Below are 23,390 nucleotides of genomic sequence, written 5' to 3'. Positions count from 1 at the left end.
GTCATAGAAATGTGTCTTTAAACGTGTCTTAAATGTTTCTACTGAGGTAGCAGTCCTAATATCCATTGGTAGGGCATTCCAAAGCTCTGGAGCCCGAATAGAAAATGCTCTAGAGCCTGCAGACATTTTCTTAGCCCTCGGTGTCGCTAAAAGGGTAGCGTTTTGCGAACGAAGGTTACGAGACGGAACATAAGGAACAACTCGGTCGACGAGATATGAAGGCGCTAAGCCATGCAGCGATTTATAGGTTAATAGAAGAACCTTGAAGTCACATCTTAAATGGACCGGAAGCCAATGTAAGTTGGCTAGTATTGGGGTAATGTGATCAAATTTTCTTGTCCGAGAGAGCAGCCTTGCAGCGGCATTTTGTACTAACTGTAGACTTTTGATGCGGGACTTAGGAAGACCCGAAAATAGTACATTACAGTAGCCCAGGCGCGACGTGACGAACGCATGTATAATAGTTTCCGCATCACCGGTCGAGAGGATCGGACGAATCTTTGCAATATTACGAAGGTGAAAAAACGCAATTCTGGTTATATTCTTAATGTGCTTTTGAAAGGAGAGAGTTTGGTCAAATATTACCCCGAGATTAGTTACAGTATCGCTTTGAGTGATAGTACGGTTATCTATAGTTATAGCAGTTTCCTTGAATAAGTGTTGATAACGAGTTGGACCAATTATCAACATCTCAGTTTTATCTGGGTTAAGACGAAGGAAGTTGAGAGACATCCATTGCTTGATCTCCGCAAGGCACTTCTCAAGATTACAACAATCCCGCGGATCTGTCATCGATAACGGCATATATAATTGGGTGTCATCCGCATAGCATTGAAAACTAATATTATATTTACGTATTATGTCCCCAAGCGGAATCATATAAATATTAAAAAGAATTGGTCCGAGAACCGATCCCTGTGGGACACCACATGTAACATTATAGAGCTCCGAGGACGCATTGCCATGGACCACTCGGTGCGTCCTGTTTGATAGATAGGAATGGAACCAGCCTAGTGCTGACCCTGAAATACCAACACAACTTTTAAGACGCCCTAATAAAATATCGAAGTCTACAGTGTCGAAGGCAGCACTAAGATCGAGTAGTAACAGTACAGACGAAATGTTTGAATCCATAGCTACGAGGAGATCATTAGTCACTTTAGCAAGTGCTGTCTCAGTGGAATGATTAGCTCTAAAACCAGACTGAAAAGTGTCATATCGATTATTGGCGACCATGTAATCAATAAGCTGCTGCGCTACTACTTTTTCAAGAAGTTTTGCTATGAATGGGAGGTTTGAAACTGGCCTATAATTACTGAGACAGTCCGGGTCAAGATTTGGTCGCTTAAGTAACGGTTTAATGATAGCGGTTTTAAAGGCTGTTGGCACTATCCCAGAGGAGACAGACAGATTGATTATATTTAAGACGGACGGTCCTAAAATTTGAAATAATTCTTTAAGTAGTTTGGCTGGAAGAGGGTCGAGTAAACATGTTTGTTTAGCCGCACTAACAATTTGTGTAAGCCTTTCAAGAGACACGCTTTTAAAAGTTGAGAGGGTTGTTGCATGATCATCAGCGTTGGTAAACGGCGTGCTCGACCGAGCGATTGGAATGCTATTCTTGATCTCATCCCTAATGGATTCAATCTTTTGAGCAAAAAATTTCATGAACTCGTCAGCTGAGTGGAAGGAACTATCGGGGGTCGGCTGGCGCAGAGTCAGCTTTGCCACTGTATCAAATAGGTGTTTCGGATTGTTTTTATTGAGATTAATAACTTGCGAAAAATATCGAGTTTTTGCTAAGATAAGCGCATCTTTATATTTCAGGAGGCTATCCTGCCATGCCTGATGGAAAACCTCAAGTTTGGTTAGACGCCATCTGCGCTCATGCTTTCTACATAATTGCTTAAGCGTACGCGTTTCATCTGTGAACCACGGAGTAGGCACTCTACGGCGAGTTTTCAGACGTAACGGCGCCACAGAGTCAATGGCATTTAACAATGTCGCATTGAATTCATTTGTAAGATTATCAATAGAGCCGGCGTATGTGAGAAAATTAGTGGTTGCCGGCGACAGTATTTCAGATAGCGCAGTTGCAGTCATGGAGTTGAAATGACGGCTCCTATAATGCTGATTGCTCTCTTGTCTTTGACAAGGAACTAGAATTTCAAACTTTATTAAGTAATGATCAGACAAAACAGTAGTGTATGGCAGTACTGCTATATTTGAGGTTGCAAGTCCTCGGGAAAATACCAGATCTATGGTATTTCCATTCTTATGCGTTGCTGCCTGTACAGCTTGCGTAAAACCAAAGGTATCAGTTAAAGTCTGAAACGCCGAAGTAAGTGGCTCTGACGGTAAATTCATGTGGATGTTGAAATCGCCCATGATAATTATATTATCCGCATTGGTTACTAGATCAGCCACAAATTCTGAAAATTCATCCAGGAAGCCAGAGTAAGCCCCGGGTGGACGGTAAATAACAACAAGATAAAATGACGGTAAAGCGGTGGATCGGACAATGAGAACCTCAAATGTTTTAAATATGTTGATCGAACGAGGCCTAAAACTAAGCTCGGAATTCGAGATGAGGGCGACACCCCCACCCTTTTTTCGAGGACGCGCCACATGCGAGCTCACAAAATTTGGAGGCGAGGCCTCATTAAGCGGCATCAGTTCATTAGGTTTTAACCAGGTCTCGCAGAGACCAAAAGCGTTTAGATTATGTTCTGTGATGAGATCATTAACGAGAATGGCTTTCGTATGAAGCGATCTAATATTCATAAAACCAAGTTTAAGTGTAATTGGTCGATCCGGGTGCGTATTTATCGAAGGATATTTATACGAAATGCGAGTAAGATTGTGTTCTCTAAGCCTGACATCACCTCTCAAATGTTTGTTAGCGCGGTGGGCTGATACGACCGTGGGAATCTGATAGTAAATATTTGTTACACGTGTAGAATTATCTGAAACCGGCACCGTTTCATCAGCAAAACCGGTCGGGGTGGAGTGATTGGATTTGTCTACTACCCCAGTAGAAAGTGCGTTTATGTGTACTGTCGCACTATTCAAACTATCACGCTCTAGTCTACACAAGGAGCTATGTGCATGCTGGGAGTCTAGCCTAGCGCTAGTTAACTTTATCTTAACAGACTCCAAACCCATCCTGACAGGTGGTCTGATCACCTGTGACCCGGCCTGCTCTAAAGTGACCTGTCATGTGTGGCTCAAACAGTAATCTATATTCCTAGAAGAGTGAAGGCGCCTTCACGGTTAGGGTGAAGGCCGTCCTTCCTCAGCAGGTCGGGGCGGCCCCAGAAGGAAGGCCAGTTATCTATGAAATACAGTCCCTGCTTCTTACAGAACCCAGCCATCCATCGATTAAGGGAGACTAATCTACTAAGCCTCTCATCAGTGCCTCTCCCAGGCAGGGGGCCAGAGACAAATACTCGATGCCGACTCATCTTTCTAGCGAGATCACAAGTCCTCGCTATGTTTCTCTTTGTGATCTCCGACTGCCTCATCCTAACATCATTGGAGCCGACGTGTATCACTATGTCCGAGTAGCTAGTGTTGATGGAACTACGCTGTTGACTAGACCTATTGCGAGTCAGCTCCCTAAGATTAGCTTCTATGTCGGGTGCTCTGCCCCCAGGAATACACATTACCGTGGCTGGATTTTTAAGCGTAATATTTCGGGTAATGGAGTCACCTATGACCAAAGTGCGAGGGCCAGTAGACCGAGATGACTTTGGACGGCTATGCGTCTTACCTGGCTCATCGCGATTAGCAAGCCGCTTGGGGCTAATGCTAACTGGGCTAGCGGGCTGACTACAGCCCGCGTCTGTATCCGCCACATCTACAGTTATCGCGCAATTCTGCTCTAACTGGCGGACACGTCCCTCTAGCAGGGACAACCTCTCTAAGAGAAGGGTGCAGTTGGTGCACGAAGCCACACAAACCTCTCGATCCGCAGCCATACTTTGTGTCCGATGATCGACGGCAGACAAACGGCCACGAAGCCTCCCACGAAACCAATTACAACAAACAACAAAAGCCCAAATCACTTATGTCTGTTTGGGAAGTTCACAACAGCCAAACGTTACAAATGACAAACCACAAGACGCAGGTCTTGGAACCGCATCAACGACCGCCAAACGCAAATGCCGGGTCAAGGACTGTTCTTCGTCTGTTCTTTGCAACTCTTGTCAAAAGCAACCTTTATTTTTCTTTTGTTTGTATTTGTTTCTTTTTTTTTTCTTTCCTTCCTAGCATCTAACTTACTCAAAATCATTCTTCCTTCAAAGTCGCTCAACTACTTGTCCATAGCAGTCTCCAACAACTTCAACCATTCAACCTGTATTTTCCCTTCAGTCGGGCATTCAGTCATCAATGCTCATTTGCATCTCACACACAGCCTCCAAAAAGGAGTCTTTCTATCACATTGGTCCCAATTCATCCAAGCTCTCCACACAACATTCATATACCATTTTCAACTCAAGGTTCCTGATAGAACAATCCACCAATCCAAAAAACTCCACACAAAAAAAAACTGCTGGCAAATTAATCAGAATCTTTCCTTTGTTTTCAAATTTAAAGAACTCAATCTCTCAGATTTAGCTCGCATATAGAATTTTGTATACTCTTACAACACAACCAATCAATAATTTCTATTAAATGTAGCATACAATGTCTCTGTATTAGCATGAGCGGTCAAAAAAAAAAAAGGGGGGGGGAGGCTTGACATGTTGAAAATTTGGCTTTTCCACTGCTTCTTCCTCCACCCTTTGATTGGTATTGTTTTACACGACGACACTCTTTTGACCAGTGTCCACGTTTCCCACAGTTCCAACAGTTGTCAGAACCTGATGGGGGTTTTGAATTATATGGCAGCTTGCGACCTTGTTGGTCTCTAACTCTTCCTCTGCCCCTTTGGGAACTTTGGAAGAAGACCGCTGTATCTTCATCTAGATCATTACTATCATCTAGATGAAATACATCAGAACATTTGCCTTTCTCAATCGTCACAACGCAAGCAGTGCCTGCTTCCACCAAGTGTTTCCTCACCCAGTTGGGGGGGGGGGACCAGTGAGGAGCGCATTTCTAAGATGTTGCAGATAAGCACTCTCAGCTGCATCATCGAATGGGATGCCACTGTGCACCCAGAATTATTTTCCAAATCTTAATTGAATGGTGGTCTCATCACTTTTTATCTTTCCATTTTTTGTCTCTTGAATTTGTTCTCTTCTCTCTTGTGAAGCTTTCAACCACATTCTAGCACAATTCAACTCTCTCTCTTTCCTTTTCTTTTTCTGTCCCTTTGTCGTCCTATCTACACTCTCCTCCAAAACATCAACCACTATCTTCCACACCTCAACTTTCAACTTCCCTTCTACTCCATACCTTTTCTTCCACTTCGGCATGTATTGCATACAATTAAGACATTTACTCGCCATGAACTTCTCATCTTCTTCAAGAGCTACAGATTTACCGTTCTTATTTCCCGTCTTAATTTAGTATTTCTCTTTGAGGATCCTCAATGCAGGTTTAAATTGACCTTTCAACAAATTACTAGGCTGTGGTATTGCCATGGATCAATGCTAGAACTGCTTTTTAGTCAACTTATCCTACCAGCCACACAAATTCCAGCGCTTTTTATTTTTAGGCCTATCCAAGATGGGTGTAAAACCCTCCAACACAGCTTGGAAGAACGGACAAAAAAAAGAATCTACGCCCTTCTTCAATTAAGAAAAAGAAGCTCTGTTTTTTCTTAGCCCGTTCCTTCCACTGGGACTTGAACCCAAGCTGTTCTTTGGCCGGAAAAACGTACAAAGAAAAACTACTAACTAACTCTTTGATTACCAAAAAAGAAGCTCCGTGTTTCTTAGCACGTTCCTTCCACTGGGACTCTAACCCAAGCCAGATCCCTCAGCTTGGAAAAACAGACAAAGAAGAATCTACGCACTTCTTCGATGAACGAAAAAGAAGCTCTGCTTTTCTTAGCCTGTTTCTTCCCCTGGGACTTTAACCCAAGCTATCTCCCGTGCACCTTTTACGCGTTTCACCACACAATTTTTAACTTACCTGACCCCTGGTTAGTTGCACTGCCGGACCCCGTCAATCCACCTCTGGCAGACGAAGGCAGACCTAAGATGCTGGCCCAGCGAAGAAATTCTCTTCCCAGGACTTTCTTTTCCCGGTCCCCCTAAAGGACGCTGGCTTGTCGACAATGCAGCACGTCCTCCTCCGTCAGCCAGATGGCGGGTATGAGGGATCCGGGTCACGGCACCAAAATGTTAGGGTGGTGCTCACTCTAACTTATTTTGCAAGAACCACACAGGAGTCAAGCAAGTCATTTCAAACACCTGCAGGCAGAGAGTCCATTCATAGCTGTGCTTACAGCGATGGTCGAATGGAGGTCTGACTCAGGCCTCGTCAGGTGCTTATCTATTGAGAGAAACAGAGTGGGGTTGAAAGTGGGGTTGTGGAAACACAGGATGGGGTGAAGCCGGTCCCCTGCTGATCAAAGCATAGCAGGGGGCCTTTTACGACGTTCTGTAAACAAAGCAACTTTGATTGCTTCCTCTGCAGCTAGTCAATAAGTTGAAAAGATCTTAGCACTTTGGTCTACTACTTTTGTTAAAACAGGACAAGCTGATTAAATTATTACAGGTTACATTCCAACATAATCATACGATAAAGATCTTCTGTAAACCCTAACAGTGACAAATGTAAATCTCATCCCCAAAACGAGCTGATATACTAAGTGCCAGTGTTCAGGCAAATGAACTGTCTCTTTAATTGCTTGAAATATTTTTTCCCCCAGTTGTGTGTACAAACTGTGTCCAAACTGAAAGAAAACAAACAATTTAAGAACACTTTTATGTAGAAAAAAAGTTGTATTTACTTAAATTAGGTGGAATGATCTTCCAGCTTCTATTCTTAACTAGTATTTAACGCTCAAAACAAGATAATTTCACTGGAGTTAAGACGATAATTATTGTTAAGATGTCATAGATTTCTAGTGTAAGTATGTCAAGTGAAAAAAAACCCACCAAATGTGAATGGAATGTTTGCAGTATGTTGAAATTGGAACGGTGCGAAGCAACTGTATTGTGTATTATCACACAAAATAACCTCATAGTTCAGAAGTGCAGTGTTTGATTCCAGCCTTCCTGTATGGAGTTTGCATGTTTTCTCATGCATGAGGTTCCTCGGGGTGCTTTCCAAAAGCATGCTTGGTCGGCTGATTGACTACCAAATTGTCTGTAGGTAAGATAGATGTGAATGGATGTTTGTCTAGGTGTGCCCTGTGATTGGCTGGGAATCTGTTCAGGGTGTACCCCAAATACCGCCAAAACACTGCTGGGATGATAGGCTTCAGCACACCCCCGACCCTCGTGACGATAAGCTTTTCAGACAATAGATGGATGGAACTGTCAGGAACTGAGACAGTGCGACCAAATGCAGCACGAACCTTTAGTGAAAGGGGAAGTGGAACACTGGACTACCGGTCTGGCTGGGGTGACTGAGCAGAAGAGCTCAACGCGTAGTCAGAGTCAGAGGTAGGGGGCGATCAACGCATGGTTAAGGACAGGCGAATAGTCAGGACAGGCAGCAAGCAAGGCGAGTCAGGTCGGAATAGGAGCACGCTTGACAACGAGAATTGTTCCGGCAGTGAACAGTGAGCAGAGCACAGTGAGCAGTGGCGTCACCGGCAGTGTAAGGAGACGAGCTGACAACCATTGGCTTGATTCACCGAGTTTAAATAGAGCTGACCTAACGAGCTGTTAGGGTTGATAGATTATTTTGATCGTATGATTATGTTGGAATGTAGACTATAATGATTAACCAAACTTCTCCTGCTCTCACAACGCAGTAAAATAAAGTGGTTGCATCCTCTGCACTGGTTGACCAGCTGCAGAGGAAGCAATCACAGTTGTTCTGTTTCCCCCAACGTCATAAAACACCCCCTGCTCTGATTTGACCACAGGCCGGGAGTTCACCAAACCTGTCCACTCTCACCCCCACCCTGTTTTCTCTCAATAAATACTCTCTTGCAAGAATCCAAAGTCAGACTTCGTTCGAACATCGCTGTATGCACAGTGACGAACGTTTTCTCCACTTGCAAGTGTCAAAAGGGCATACTGTCTCCCGTGTGGTTCTTGCAAATAAGTTAGAGTGAGCACCACTCTAACATTTTGGTGCCGTGACCCGGATCTCAACATACCCACTGCTGATGGACGGAGGAGGACCTGCTGCACACTGTCGACAGGCCAGCGTCCATTAGGAAGACCTGGAAAAGAAAGACCTGGGAAGAAAATTCTTTGCCTGGCCAGCATCTTAGGTCTGCCTTCGTCTGACAACAGTTGGATTGACGGGCTCTGGAAATGCAACAAACCAGGGGACAAGTAAAAACCCTAGAGTTGTGTGATTGTGCTGATGTGAAACGCGTAAAAAATAAAAGTGCACAGGAAAATGTACTAGTAAATGGGCAGGACAGAAGTTCTTAAGTCTCATGGAAGGAGGGGGTGTTGTAGAATGGATGAAGTAGCTCTTCTAAAGAGTACTACCGTATTGGCCCGAATATAAGACCATGTTTTTTGCATTGAAATAAGACTGAAAAAGTGGGGGTCGTCTTACATTTGGGATCTAGACATTATATCCATTCACAACGCTAGACGTGCCAGATATCTTTAAAGTGAATGCTGAACTTAACTCCCCAGGCCAAAGCGAACCACTGTCACAAAGAAGGAAAATAAAAATAGCTGTCAGAAAGGTTCCTATGTTGATGTTAAAATGTTGGACAGTTACGTCACCACGCCTTAAGTCTCGCGTGAGTTACCTCAGCTTATTGCGATTGTTGGAGCTTGTGCGCAGCGATAAGTTGCTGGTGTCGACTGAGTGTGTTGCTGTGATCGTGTGCATCTTTGACACAAATTGCGTACCGTATTGGTCCGAATATAAGACGACCCTGATTATAAAACGACCCCCTCTTTTTCAAGACTCAAGTTTGAAAAAATACTTTTTGACTCAAGTTTGAAAAAATACTTTTTGAACACCAAATTTAATTTTTATACAGAAAATAATTACAGTACATCTGAAACAAATGATTATAACAATATATTCGAGAGAAAAAGCATGTTATTTTTGCCTCATTCAAATCATGCAAAATATGTCTATCACATCTTACTATCTGAACATTTAAATATGTAAACTAAAGTGCAATCACATTTGTAAATGAATGGCTTCTGGTTTTTGAAACGTAAATAAACCAATCTACTGTGATAAAACAACAATGTTACGCCAATAATTCAGTAAAGCAATCAAAACTGAACCACGTCTTCCCTCCTGTGTTCTGACCGACACTCGGGGGCGAAAAGAGCATAACCATCCGAGCCAACCCCCTATACAGTCCTCAGGCTCCCCAACAATAGCGGTAGTTTGCATTATTTTATTGCAATTCCGACGTCATATGATGGCGCCGCGGATGGCAGCCACGGTGAGTCGCTCTCTGTTTATTTGTCTTATTTTGTGTGTTTTCTGTGCCCTCTGCTGTCCATCCCGGATCACTTTCACTAGAGAAGCGCTGTTAAACATCGGACAGTCTTCTTCTGGTATTTTCTCTCCTGTTCTCTCCGATTCAGACTGTTTGTCGGAGATTCTAGCCGGAGCGGCGGTGCTGTACAAGCTAGCGCGACGACGGCGGCGCGGAAAACGAGCCGGAGCGCTCGTAAAGCTGAGGCAGAGAGGGTTCCGTTCTGCCCTACCGTCAATTCATCTGGCGAATGTCCGCTCCCTGGCGAACAAGATGGACGAACTGCTGCTCCTCACTTCAAGGAACACGGACTTCAGCAGATCCGCCGCGCTGTGCTTTGTGGAAACGTGGCTTAGCGATCGAACCTCCCACCACGCCGTCGAGCTAGCCGGGTTCAGGCTAACGCGAGCAGATCGCAGCGCGGAGCTCTCCGGAAAATCAAAGGGAGGTGGTCTCTGTTTCTACATTAATGAACGTTGGTGTACTGATGTCACGGTGTTGAAAGAGTTTTGCAGCCCTCTCCTAGAAACACTTTTCATAAACTGCCGGCCGTTCTATTCACCACGGGAGTTCTCCTCGATCGTCATGGCGGCTGTTTACATCCCACCACATGCACGTGCGAGTGAAGCCACGCAGATGCTGGCTGACCAGGTAACAGACACGGAGAAACTTCTACCGAACTCACTAATCATTGTTCTGGGTGATCTTAACGGGGCGAACCTCGCACACAAACTCCCCAGATACAGACAGCACGTAACGTGTCCCATCAGAGGGGCACAGACTCTGGACCACTGCTACACCGTGATCAAGGATGCATACCACTCTGCGGCTGGTGCAGCTTTAGGACTCTCAGACCACTGTCTAGTTAATCTGATCCCGGCCTACAGGCAGAAACTAAAAACTTCTAAGCCTGTGGTGAGGACTGTGAGGAAGTGGACAGTGGAGTCAAGGCAGGACCGCCAAGCCTGCTTTGACTGCACCGATTGGGGAGCTTTCGAAGCTGCAACTTCAGACTTGCATAAACTCACTGACACTGTCACATCATACATCAGTTTTTGTGAGGATCTGTGTGTGCAGACTAAGACCTTCTGCACGTACAACAACGACAAACCTTGGTTTACACCGAACCTCAGGAGGCTGCGCAAAGTCAAGGAGGAGGCCTACAGGAGCGGTGACCGCGACCTGTTCAGGCAGACCAGAAAGACACTGAACTGAGAGGTCAGGAAAGCCAGGAGGTGTTACGGGGAGAACCTGAAGAGACACCTCTCTGCCAATCCTGATCCCTCAACGGTGTGGAAAGGTCTGCAGAGCATCACAGGCTACAAGAAACGAACCCCCCGTCCTGTGGAGAGCCCAAGGCTTGCTAACCAGCTAAACAAGTTCTACTGCAGGTTTGATTGGTCCTCCCACACAACGGCACTTCCTGCAGCACAATCTACATACTCAACTCTCCCCACAACTGCTCTGTCCACACCTCTGTCATCGTTGTCACCCACTCTCTCTCTTGCAGAGGCCGCGCCCACACTCCAGGTCCGCGAGGAGGAAGTGCGCCAGATGTTCCGGAGACAAAAGACCAGGAAGGCACCGGGCCCAGACGGCGTGTCACCTTCCTGCTTGAAAGTCTGCGCTGAGCAGCTGGTGCCCACCTTTGCACGGATCTTCAACGGTTCTCTGGAGCTGTGTGAGGTGCCCTCGTGCTTCAAGAGCTCCACCATCGTTCCAGTGGCCAAGAAGCGCGCCATCACAGGTCTGAATGACTATAGACCCATCGCACTGACATCTGTGGTCATGAAATCTTTCGAGAGGTTAGTGCTGAACCACCTGAAGGAGCTCACGGGCCCCCTGCTTGACCCCCTCCAGTTTGCCTACCGGGCAAACAGGTCAGTGGATGATGTGGTCAACATGGGACTGCACTACATCCTGCACCACCTGGACTCCCCAGGAATGTACGCCAGGATCCTGTTCGTGGACTTCAGCTCAGCGTTCAACACCATCGCTCCTGACATCCTCCAACAGAAGCTCATCCAGCTTGCAGTGCCTGCCTCCAGAAGTATGCAGACGACACCACTCTCATCGGACTGATCCAGGACGGTGATGAGACTGCGTACAGACAGGAGGTGGAGCGGCTGGTCCACTGGTGCAGCCAAAACCATCTGGAGCTGAACCTGCTCAAGACCGTGGAGATGATTTCAGGCGAGACCCTATCCCCTCCGGACGGCGTTATAGAGCTTCGTACGCCAAAACCAGCAGACACAGAGACAGCTTCTTCTCCCAGGCTGTTGCTCTGATGAACTCACACCACTCATAGAGTCTCAGAGTCATTACTGTGCAATAACATCCTGCTCTTCACACCTTTTTGAATTTTTCTACACTGTTTTTGCCATTATTCACACGTCCTGAGTGTTGTTAGTCACCTAAATGTTGAACAGAGGGTGTGTTTTTACCGAAGTCAAATTCCTTGTTTGCCACGCTCGAACATGGCGAATAAAAAACTCTGATATTAAGATGTGATAGACAGTTTTTGCATGATTTGAATTTGGAATAACATGCTTTTTTTCCTCAAATATATTATACCGTAATTTCCGGACTATTAGCCGCACCGGACTATAAACCGCACCAGCTAAAATTCGGGAATATTTTAGTTTGTTTTTCTTATATAAGCCGCACCGGAATATAAGCAGCACGTGCACACGAGTTTTTTTTACAAAGAAAGACAGTACACAGAAAGCCTTTTTAAAGTTTTAATGACATACCTTAACATTTCTTTCCAAACACTGCCTGTGACGCGGCAGTAATACCGCAGGAACACGGCAGTAACACAGCACTAATAGGGCTGGATTAAAAAAAAACATACCGGCAAAAGTCACTGAGATGCGGCGGTAACACAGCAGCAACACGGTAGCACAGCACTAACAGGGCTGGTTAAAAAAACATACTCGTAAAAGTAAAATAAAGAGCTTCATTGTCTTCATCTTCCTCCTGTGCACTGAAACCATCGAAGTCTTCCTCCTCAGTGTCCGATTGGAATAGCGTTAGATATCCTTCGCCACACACTTTCTCAGTCTCTCTTTCGTTGTCGCTTTTATGCATTTCTTCTAGTGTGATGAGGGTCTGTTCATGCTAATTTTATTCATGCACGAAGCGCTAAATTACATTAAACTAGCGAGTGACACGTATAGCTCCAGAGTAGACGGGACCACGAAATAAAGAAAAGGGTGACGCAACACAATGTCATCAACATCGACTGCCTTTAGCTTAAAGGCGGCATCATATGCATTTCTTTTGTCCCCCATGATGACGGTTTGTGTATAAAAGCTTCCTTTCAGTAATGTCCGTCTTGATCTCGTTCTGTCTCTTTTTTGTGTGAATTATGCGGCACTATTTGCATGGCGGATGGACATGCAATCAACACACCTCTTTTCTGCCCAGTGACCGTGTCCATATATCCCTCCGCCCAGCAAAGCGGTGCCGCACAACAGCGGTCCACAGCCTTTTTACGAGTGTATAAAAGTGATCAAGTCATCATAGAAATCACGGAAAAAATCCTATATAAGCCCCCCATAATGACGGTTTGTGTATAAAAGCTTCCTTTCAGTAATGTCCGTCTTGATCTCGTTCTGTCTCATCTTTGTGTAAATTTTACGGCACTATTTGCCTGGCGGATGGACATGCGATCAACCCACCACTTTTCTCCCCAGTGACCGTGTCATACATCCCTCCGCGCAGCAAAGCGATGCCGCACAACAGCGGTCCACAGCCTTTTACGAGTGTATAAAAGTGATCAAGTCATCACAAAAATCACGGAAAAAATCCTAAATAAGGATAACACCGGACTATAAACCGCAGGGTTCAAAATTTGAGAAAAAAGTTGCGGCTTATAGTCTGAAATTTACGGTAATCATTTGTTGCAGATTTACTGTAATTATATTCTGTATAAAAATTAAATTTGGTGTTCAAAAAGTCTTATAATAGAATATAATAGAATATAATAGAATAATAGAATAATATATAAAAGAGGGGGTCGTCTTATAATCAGGGTCGTCTTATATTCGGGCCAATACGGTACTTTGCGTTGGCAGGGCTGGGTAACAGGACTGTTGTCTTTAGTTCCCAGGGAAGTAGGGGGTGTTGTAGAGTCTCCCTCTGGATGAAGCAGCTCTTTATTTTGAGAGGACTTTGCGTTGGCAGGAGAAATAATAAAAAACAAGTACACGGATAACAGGACTAGTGTCCTGAAGTCCGGGGAAGGAGGGGGTGGTGTAGAGTCCCCCTCTGGATGAGGTATCTCTTCTAAAGAGTACTTCACATTGGCAGGGAAAAAACTTGTGTGGTTGAGAGTGTGACTGATAGGATAAATTGACTAAAGAGCAGTACTAGCAAAAACCCACGGCAATGACACAGGCTAGTGATTTGTTGAAAGGTCAATTTGAACCTGCATTGAGATTCCTCAAAGAAAAAATATTTTTTAAAAAAATCGTAAGAACGTGACATAATAAATTAAGATGGCAAATAGAAACTGTAAATCCCCGAATAAGGGGGCTCTTGAAGGAGATGAAAAGTCCATGGCGGTTAGATTTCTTAATTGTATGCGATGTATGCCGAAGTGTAAGAAAAAGTATGGAGTAAAAGGAAAGTTGAAATGTGAAAGAAGTGGTAGAAATTTTGGAGGAGAGTGTGGCTAAGAAGAAAACGGGACTGAGAAAGGAAAGAAAAGAGAAAGAATCGAAATGTGCTAGAGTGTGGTTGAAAGCTTCACAAGAAAGAAGAGAACAAATTCAAGAGACAAAACAGAAAGATGAAAAGTGATGAGGTTAGGGTTTGTCAGACCGAAAGACAATGAGCCCACTGCGCAGGTGCACTGTTCCAGCCGCAGCTCAAGGCTGCAGAGCAGCAAGAGGAACTTTCCTCTCCTATGTAAAACTTGTATCCAGATTTGTAAGACCTGAAGGCTCCCCAATATAACAGCAAAACATGTAATTGTCAGATTATTAGAACTCCTGTACATAAAAGAAGTATGACAATGCTGATTGTATGCCCAATGACAAATGACCAGGGATCAAATTGTGTGCACACTTAAGTTAAAATTTGCAAATCAAGTGGTAAAGAAATGCAACTTGCTTCTAATAAATAAATAAATAAATAAATAAATAAATAAATAAATAAATAAATAAATAAATAAATAAATACAAATTTCTTCAAAAAGAAAATAGAGAATTGGAATGTGCGTGTGTGGGCTGGAACCGGCTTCATGATCGATTGCAGGAAATGGCCATCCTGTGACGAATCATTGATGCCGGGCCCCCACCCCTCCCGCGCGAGAGCTGTGCATGTGCATGCCTATGTGTTAAAATGATGAAATTGGCTAAACTTTTAGTGCAAAGAAATTTGCTAGACTGTGGTCTATTCCATTTGCATCGCAAAACAGAAATAATTTTGAAAAATAAAAAAGAGAGAAATTTGTTCGTGGGCAGAAATTGGTCCACACTAGTACACATTGGTGTCTCGCCCTCATGAGAAATTTGAGAGAAAGAGAAAACATGCTTTTGTGGAATCGGATGAAGCATAATTGAGAATTTAAGACATTGCGATGCTAACTTTAACCGAAATAATTGAACGGTTGTGTTATAAGATTATACAAACTTCTATATGTGAGTTAAACCTGAGAGATTTTGTTGGTTAAATTTAAAATCGAAGAAAAAATTCTGATTAATTTGCCAGCTGTTTTTTTTTGTGTTGAGTTTTTCTTGGAAAAGGTGGATTGTTCTATCAGGAACCTGAGGAAAAATTAGGATAAGTATTGTGAGTTGAGAATGATATATGAATGTTGTGTGAAGAGCTTGAAGAGAGTGAGACCAATATGTAATGAGAAGGCTCCTTTTTGGAGACTGTGTGTCAGATGCAAATGAGCAAGGATGAATGATAGCCTGGATGAAAGCAAAATACAGGTTGAATGCTTAAAGTTGTTGGAGACTACTATGGAAAATTAGTGGAACAATTTTGAAGAAAGAGCAATTCTGAGCAAGTTAAATGCTAAGAAAAAACAAATGAGTATAGAGTTGCTTTTGGATTGATAATTAACCAGAGAAAAAAATTCGAGAACCCGTAATACATGCAGAAGATGTGTGAACTGGGAAATTGAGAAGTGTTTTGGAAAGAACGTCAGATTAAATGATGATGGAATCGAATGTAGTAAAGGACACACCCTTCTATAGAGTTGTCTAAGTGATAGTGGTCAAGGAATGTGAGGCACGCAAACCTCAACAGGAGGGAGAGTGTGGTACAAAGAATGGAAGATAGAAGTAACACAACATTTTACTACATAAAGATTCTCTAATACCTATGGAGTCATACCATGAAGTTAAAAGAATTTTCTCAAACTTTTCAAACTTTTTCTGAAAACAATCGGAAAATTATTGAAAAGTGACTAATGGAAACTATCAGTTTCGAAAGACACCTCAAATTTTATATATACAAGATGCAGGTCAAATCACTGACACAATTTTAAAGAAGATGTGGGTTGCCGAAATAAACTTTCCGAATCTGTCACTGATTATGAGGACAACGGTGATAGGTACAGTGCCAGATGTGACATGTGGAAACAAACAGTGTGTGATGAAGCTGTTGGAAAAGCACGCGCTTATGCGCTTCCCTGACTAGTTAACATTTGTTTGACTGACAAGGAAGAGGAGGAATGAGCTGAGCTTCCTGACAAACTGTGGGCAAAGGAACCGTCTGCTACAGGACTTAACGTCCATTCACCCCGTCCAAATACGTACAACCAAGATCAGAGAATTTCCTTTCAAAAAGGAGGCAATAAATAGGATAGACCCTGTCACAAATGGTCTTTGGTCAGGAGGAATCATTAGGAAGTGCTCAGACGCTCCTTGCAAACACTCCTGTTTTTCCAGTTCAAAAGGCCAATGAAATTGATTGGTGAATGATACAAGATTTACGAGCAGTGAATGATGGAGGACAGACGCGCACCAAATGTGCCCGATCTACACACACTATAGACATGCAGAACATGCTCCATTATTGGAAAAACAAAAGTGGACGACAAATGGTGCAATAATGGATAAAGATATCTGCCGCATCAATAACGAACCTGTTTTACCAAAATTGCTTTTTAAGGCAACAATGATGAGTTATGCTTGGTTTGGATTCTTACTAAGAAAAAAAAGTTTTAAAGCATGTCCTGTTTGTGTGAAGCATAATCCACACGGAAACCTAAAAGAAGTTCTATATGAGAATCACTTCCATTTTAGATGGGTTAACACCTTTTGAAAACAAACTGAAGGATGTGTCAAATGCAAATTTACTGCCGCCTGATCCTTCTTCCCCACAGATCAACAACCTCATCAAGCCAGGAAACTGACATCAAGGTCGTAAAAAGGAAAAACCGGGCCAGCCACGGTGTGAGGGACCATTCCAAGTCTTGCTGACTACCCCCACCGCAGTGAAGTTTGCTGGAAGGCCCAGCTGGATTCACCTCAGCCACTGCAAGTTACAGAGAGTGCTAGACCCCATTTTCGGAGTGGTGGGGAAGTTCTGACTGCAATGGGGCTCCATCGTTTAGGGTGGTGCATCTCAATGTCAGTGAAGAATTCAACGATCCCCACTCTGACAGGCGATGGGATGTACCGGTGTCTCTGCCAACCTAGTAGCAAAAGGGACTCCACATGCCAGGTGGATCCTCTGCTGCGTTGTGGTTGTAGCATGCTATGGTCTATTGCCTCATCTGAATAGACCCATTGACAAAGTCAACCAAAGGAGAAGATGGTCACATGAGGAAAACCATGAGGACTGGTCATGGGACCCCAGAAAACCCATACGAAACCAACACTTGGTACCGGTGTGTGAGGTTAACTGTGAGATCCTACACAGGAGGGGTACGATGTGTGTTCCAAACTTCCCCTTCCTCCACGCAAGTTCACGTGGAGGCCAAAGTGATGGACATTAGTGAAGGGAAATGTATGGCCTCTATGGGAGGAGTTGGATGCCAACACCGTGCTGTCACAGTCAGTCATGCTACCCCTACTCCCCTGGACTCACAGAAAGAAACCTGTGACGAACTCTTTTGGATTAATCTCGATGTGACTGTTGAAGGACGAAACTTGCCACAAGTGGCCAGTCGTTCATGCACTATTTCCTTGGATCGGAGTTAGACAACAATCACTCTTCATAGAGACACTGAACCTCAATCTTTTGTGAATATCTTGCTGATGGACAAAACAGTGAGATCCAGGCTATTAGACTAATGGACTTGCAAAACAGGATGGTTCTGGACTTGATGACTGCAGCGCAAGGTGGGGTGTGCCATGTTATTGGAACTTCCTGTTGCACATACATTCCAGGAGATAATGACACTCACATCAACAACGCTATGAACTCACTGAAGAATTTACAGCTGGCCATGTCGGAGGACAAGGTCCCACATCAATGGGATTTATTTTCATGGCTATTCTCTGACGCCTGGTGGCAGCTGCTGTTGAAACTTGTGACTCCTGTGATTGTTGTGCTGGTATTGTTGTGCTCATTTACAACCTGTGTTATCTCATGTTTGAAGTCAGCTGTATCAAGATCTGTGTCTTCTACCGTAACTGAAGTGCAAATACAACATCTCAGGCATGTTGAATGTGATGATTTTAATGCGCTGCGGAAAGAAGATTGTGATAATGCTGATTAGCTGAACATATTTTACAGAAACTTGATGATTTGACCGTCGTAAATGCCTCGCTAGTGATGAATACAATGACGTACTGTTTCTGTGTTTTAATTTTTTGTTTTTCTATCTTCATTACATTTACTTGCTCATGTTTGTTAATCGGGGTGACAATCACATGATAAACAGGAGGGAAATGTTAGGGTTGATAGACTTTTGATCGTATGATTATGTTGGAATGTAGTAATGATTAATCAAACTTCTGCTCTCACAATGCAGTAAAATAAAGTGGTTGCATCCTCTGCACTGGTTGACCAGCTGCAGAGGAAGCAATCAAAGTTGTTCTGTTTCCCCCAACGTCGTAAAACACCCCCTGCTCTGATTTGACCAGAGGCCGGGGGTTCACCAAACCTGTCCACTCTCACCCACACCCTGTTTTCTCTCAATAAATACTCTCTTGCAAGAATCCAAAGTTAGACTTCGTTCGAACATCACTGTATGCACAGTGACAAACGTTTTCTCCACATGCAAGTGTCAAAAGGCATACTGTCTCCTGTGTGGTTCTTGCAAATAAGTTAGCGTGAGCACCACTCTAACACGAGGCGTGGCAGATGCTGGTGATTGGCTTGATTGGGTGCATGGCTGGAAGTCAAGTGACGCAGCAACGTGACAGGAAGAATGCAAAGTAAATGCAAGTAAACCAGCTACTGTAACGCCAACTCCACCTACTGTTTTTCTCCAATAATTTTCATGTGCGGGGAAAATCTGTTCACCCTCAGAATTGATTTAGCTAAGATATGGGTCAAAAGTCGGCATCAAATCAAATTATATCAGAAATGAGAAATTATATATGATCAGAAGAAATACCGTTTTTTTCCGTGTATAGTGCGCAAAATTTAACTAATTTATTGTCCTAAAATCTGGGGTGCGCATTATACATGGGTACAATTTTTTTATAATTAATTAATTAATTTATTTATTTTTTAATTTTTTTATTTTATTTTTTTAACAGAAAGTCATGGTACAACAAAACCAACAACAGGATTGACCGACAAAGTCGTGGAACAAAAAGACAGGGTGACATTACCAAAGACAGGAACAGAAACCAAACAGACATCATGACAGTAACACATGCAATGATCCGACGGTGAGCGAGGGGCAGACAGGACTTAAATACAAAACACGTTACATCGATTGAGGTGACACAGGAAGAGAGGGGCGACGCGAACAGAAACTATGGCAACCTAGACACATAGCAAAACTGGGGACGAGACATGACAAATCTCCCTCGAAATAAAACTTGAAATCACCTTTCTTCTGTTTGTTGTCAATCGCGCATCGCATTCAGCCATCCTGCCCAACACACTTAGTAAAATTCATAATTGACGACACATCGTTTGATGCGATGGTGCAATCCTTGATGGTGTGTTATTGTCAAATATTGTTTGTTTTTTAATCTCCATCGCGGACCGGACGCCATACGGAGGCCGCCATTACAGATGCGCAGAACGGATGCGCAAGACACGTCAGCTATATAAAGAGCGAGAGTTGTTTTCTTCCTATTAGTTTCAATTCACAGTTTAATTAGCAGTTTCAATCAGCAAATAACAAAATGCGTATTACATGTAATATTTTATTTCACAACACTTTGCCTTGTTCCTTTCGTCTCTGCTGTTCACTTCAAACACGCTCCATACGACCGCAATGCTCTCTTATCAGACGCTTGCTCGTTTGCTGTCACAATGTACCCTACACAAATCCGAAACATTTGTTGCGGCTCCGAGTGACGACGAGGGGCAAGTTTTGGTTTCCAAGGGTGTTTTTATTCCTCTTCAACGTCTCTCCCATTCAGAGCCGCCTTTTTTCACGTCCGCACGCCTTTTTCACATGCGCGCACGGAGCGTGGTGGTGCGTTTACGGGCAGTCGGAGCAATCAACGGCAACAAAAAAAATTACATCCAGCCTAGTTAAGACTATACCAAAGACTATAAAAATGGGACCCATTGCCTCCCTGCGTGTGTGACGATCATTGGGACTTAAAAAAAAAAAAAAAAAAAAAAAAATCATAAAAATTGGGTGCGTATTATACATGGGTACAGGCTTTTTTCCAGCATCAGCATGCCATTTTTAGGGTGCGTATTATACATGGGGGCGCACTATACACGGAAAAAAACGGTAAATGGGTGTAAAGTGGGTATGATAATCGTTAATTGTTTTTAAAATGTGTCAAAAAAGAAAGGCTGTAACAATAATGACGAGCAGAGACTGTAGAAGAGAAAGCTAAGGCAACCAGCTCAGTGGCCTAGTGGTAGAGTGTCCGCCCTGAGACTGGAAGGTTGTGGGTTCAAACCCCGGCTGGGTCATACCAAAGACTATAAAAATGGGACCCATTGCCTCCCTGCTTGGCACTCGGCATTAAGGGTTGAAATTGGGGGGTTAGATCACCAAATGATTCCCGAGCGTGGCACCGCTGCTGCTCACTGCTCCCCTCTCCCCCAGGGGATGGATTAAAATCACACGGGGCTGGGTTAAATGCAGAGGACAAATTTCACCACACCCAGATGTGTGTGTGACGATCATTGGGACTTTAACTTTACGAGGCAAAAATAATTTTAAACTCATGTAAATTTAAGGTATTTCATATAGTTTGTTCAATGTTATTTGACTCTTCAGATATGAATGAAAGGCAGAATTTGTGTTTTTAGAGTTGTTCAGATCTGCCTGAGTAGCTTATATTCGGTTATTTTGTCATTTAAAAAATAAAGACAATGATGTTTGATTTTAGAGATGCACCGATCCGATATCTGGATCGGATATCGGCCCCGATATCAACAAAATAGATGGATCGGGTATCGGAAAATGCAGCCGATCTGTGAGCCGATACTTTCCTTAATCTATTGGGACGCGGGCTACGTCATACGTCAGCAGCACGTGTGCCGCATGCCACGAGAGTTTTCTAAACAAACGCAAACATGGAGCGAACGTTCGCTTCTCTTCCCCGGGTTGCTAAGCGGACGTCAAACCCTGCGCGTTCGCTTCTCTTCGGGTTGCTAATGGGACGTCAAAGGCTGCGCGTTCGCTTCTCTCCCGAATGGGGGGGGGGCTAATCGGATGTCAAACGCTGCGTGTTCGCTTCTCTTCCGGGGGGGGTGTTAATGGGACGTCAAACGCTTTGTGTGGCGGGCTCCATCTAGTGTGGAAACTGAGAAGCTGAGCTCAAGCTTCTTGTGCGGGCCATATTCAACTATGTTTTCAGAATTTGCTGCGGGCCAATAAAAACTGGACCGTTAGTTTGGACACCCCTAATTTAGAGCAAAGAACTGTGTAGTCTGCCTGATGCCATTGCCTTTGGTCTTTTCTGTTCCACATGTAGAGTTATGTAGCTTGTTAAGTCAACCATAATATCGGATCGGTATCGGGTATCGACCGATACGCAAAGCCACGGCATCGGTATCGAAACTGAAAAAGTCGGATCGGTGCATCTATAATTCAGACCCTAACTGTTTGGTCCGCTTTAAACGGACCAGAGATCAACAGTAACGCCAGACCTTTTGTGCAGGTGTGAATACACGTAAACAAATCCTGGTGCGGATTAAAGAAATGAACCGAGACCCACTTTTTCAAGTGATCAAGGGATTTTTACACCCAGATAGTTTAGTGTTTTCCATGAAAACTAACATTAATGCACAAGAACTTTCAAGGGTTTTGTAATCATCATTCTCCTTCTAACAACTATATAGATATTGAATTAAAAACCAGACGTTTACAGCTCGAATATTCATTTATCACACTAAAAATGTATAGCATGTATTCTTGATTAGTTTAATGTTACCCTCATTGAAAAATAGCGATTTTTAAAATAAGGCCATTTCTAAGTGACCCCAATCTTTTGAACGGTAGTGTATCTTCACAAGTCGATCCCAGCTGACTTCACGCAGTAGACAGGACACACCCTTAACTGGTTCCTAGCCGATTGCGGGGCACACATAGACAAACGCCTTTCACATTCACACCTATGGGCAATTTAGAGTTGTCAATCGGCCTACCTTGCCTGAGAATGTGGATGAAACCAGAGTCCTTGGAGGAAACCCACACAAGCACAGGGCGAACTTGAACCTAACAATTCTAGTTTTGGAATATGCTAGGAAACCACAGTACTGGTATAAAACACAAACACGGGCAGAACATGGAACTTTCAGAGGGCCTGAATCTGGATTCGGGCAAGCAACGTCAGAACTGGGAGGCGAAGAGCTGACCATTTGTGGTACCATAACATTTTCCATACAGTATAATGTAACTATGATCTCGATGAGTAACTTGCAATCTTAATGCAGTTTGTTTATTTCACATATCGTAAGTACTTTTTAAAAATCTTTTCATTTTCAAATGGATTAAAAGTTATTAAAAAGTTATTTGTAAAGGTTACCTACTATCTGATGTTACAGCATGATCCAATGGTTACTTGCGGCGAAACAATATAGCAACTGGTTTGGCATGTGTTGGCATCACAGGGAAGACTCGATTAGTGAAATGGAGGAGCTATCTTTGTAATGGTTGGTATCCTAAGCCAAGCCATTTGACAGCCACAGTGTTTAAAAAATGGCATCAAGGGTGGGCATCTAAAATGTCCCCTGCAGTGGGCTTCACACGGAACAATTACAAGAAATGTACGGTGAGAGCACTTTACTTTCCATACTTGGTTTTATAACTTTGGCGATGAAGTTTGATCGAGCCAACTAATTTGTCTGGCAAATTAGCTTTAGCATGTCTCGCAGCGTGATTCAACACTTACAACAATTGGAGGCAAATTGTTTTTTGCATTTGGGCGTCTGGCGCCATGATGAATGGCTCTTCTCAAAATGGGTAAGCCCCATTTAGCTATCAAATTAAATGCTTTTTAATCAGTTGGTGTTTTTAATGGTGGCTATGTGCGAGATCAGTTGTGCTCAATGTCGACCATGGAAACAAATATGGTAGCCTTGTAATTGAAATTGCTGTGATACCTCAGTTAAATAGGGGCATTATGATGGTATTTTTTTGGTTTGCTCACTAAGTTTTATAATGCATCTTTTTTCCCAGAGGGGCTTTGGGATAGGTATTTCGTTGTTTAAACTGTCATAGATTTGATAGAGAAAGTTCTTAGTATGAAGTTGATGTGCATGTGTGCTAATAGTAAAAAACTAATATATA

Source organism: Syngnathus typhle, linkage group LG3 (genome assembly GCF_033458585.1).
Source record: "Syngnathus typhle isolate RoL2023-S1 ecotype Sweden linkage group LG3, RoL_Styp_1.0, whole genome shotgun sequence".
NCBI lineage: Eukaryota > Metazoa > Chordata > Actinopteri > Syngnathiformes > Syngnathidae > Syngnathus > Syngnathus typhle.
Note: the sequence above shows the minus strand (reverse complement) of the source record.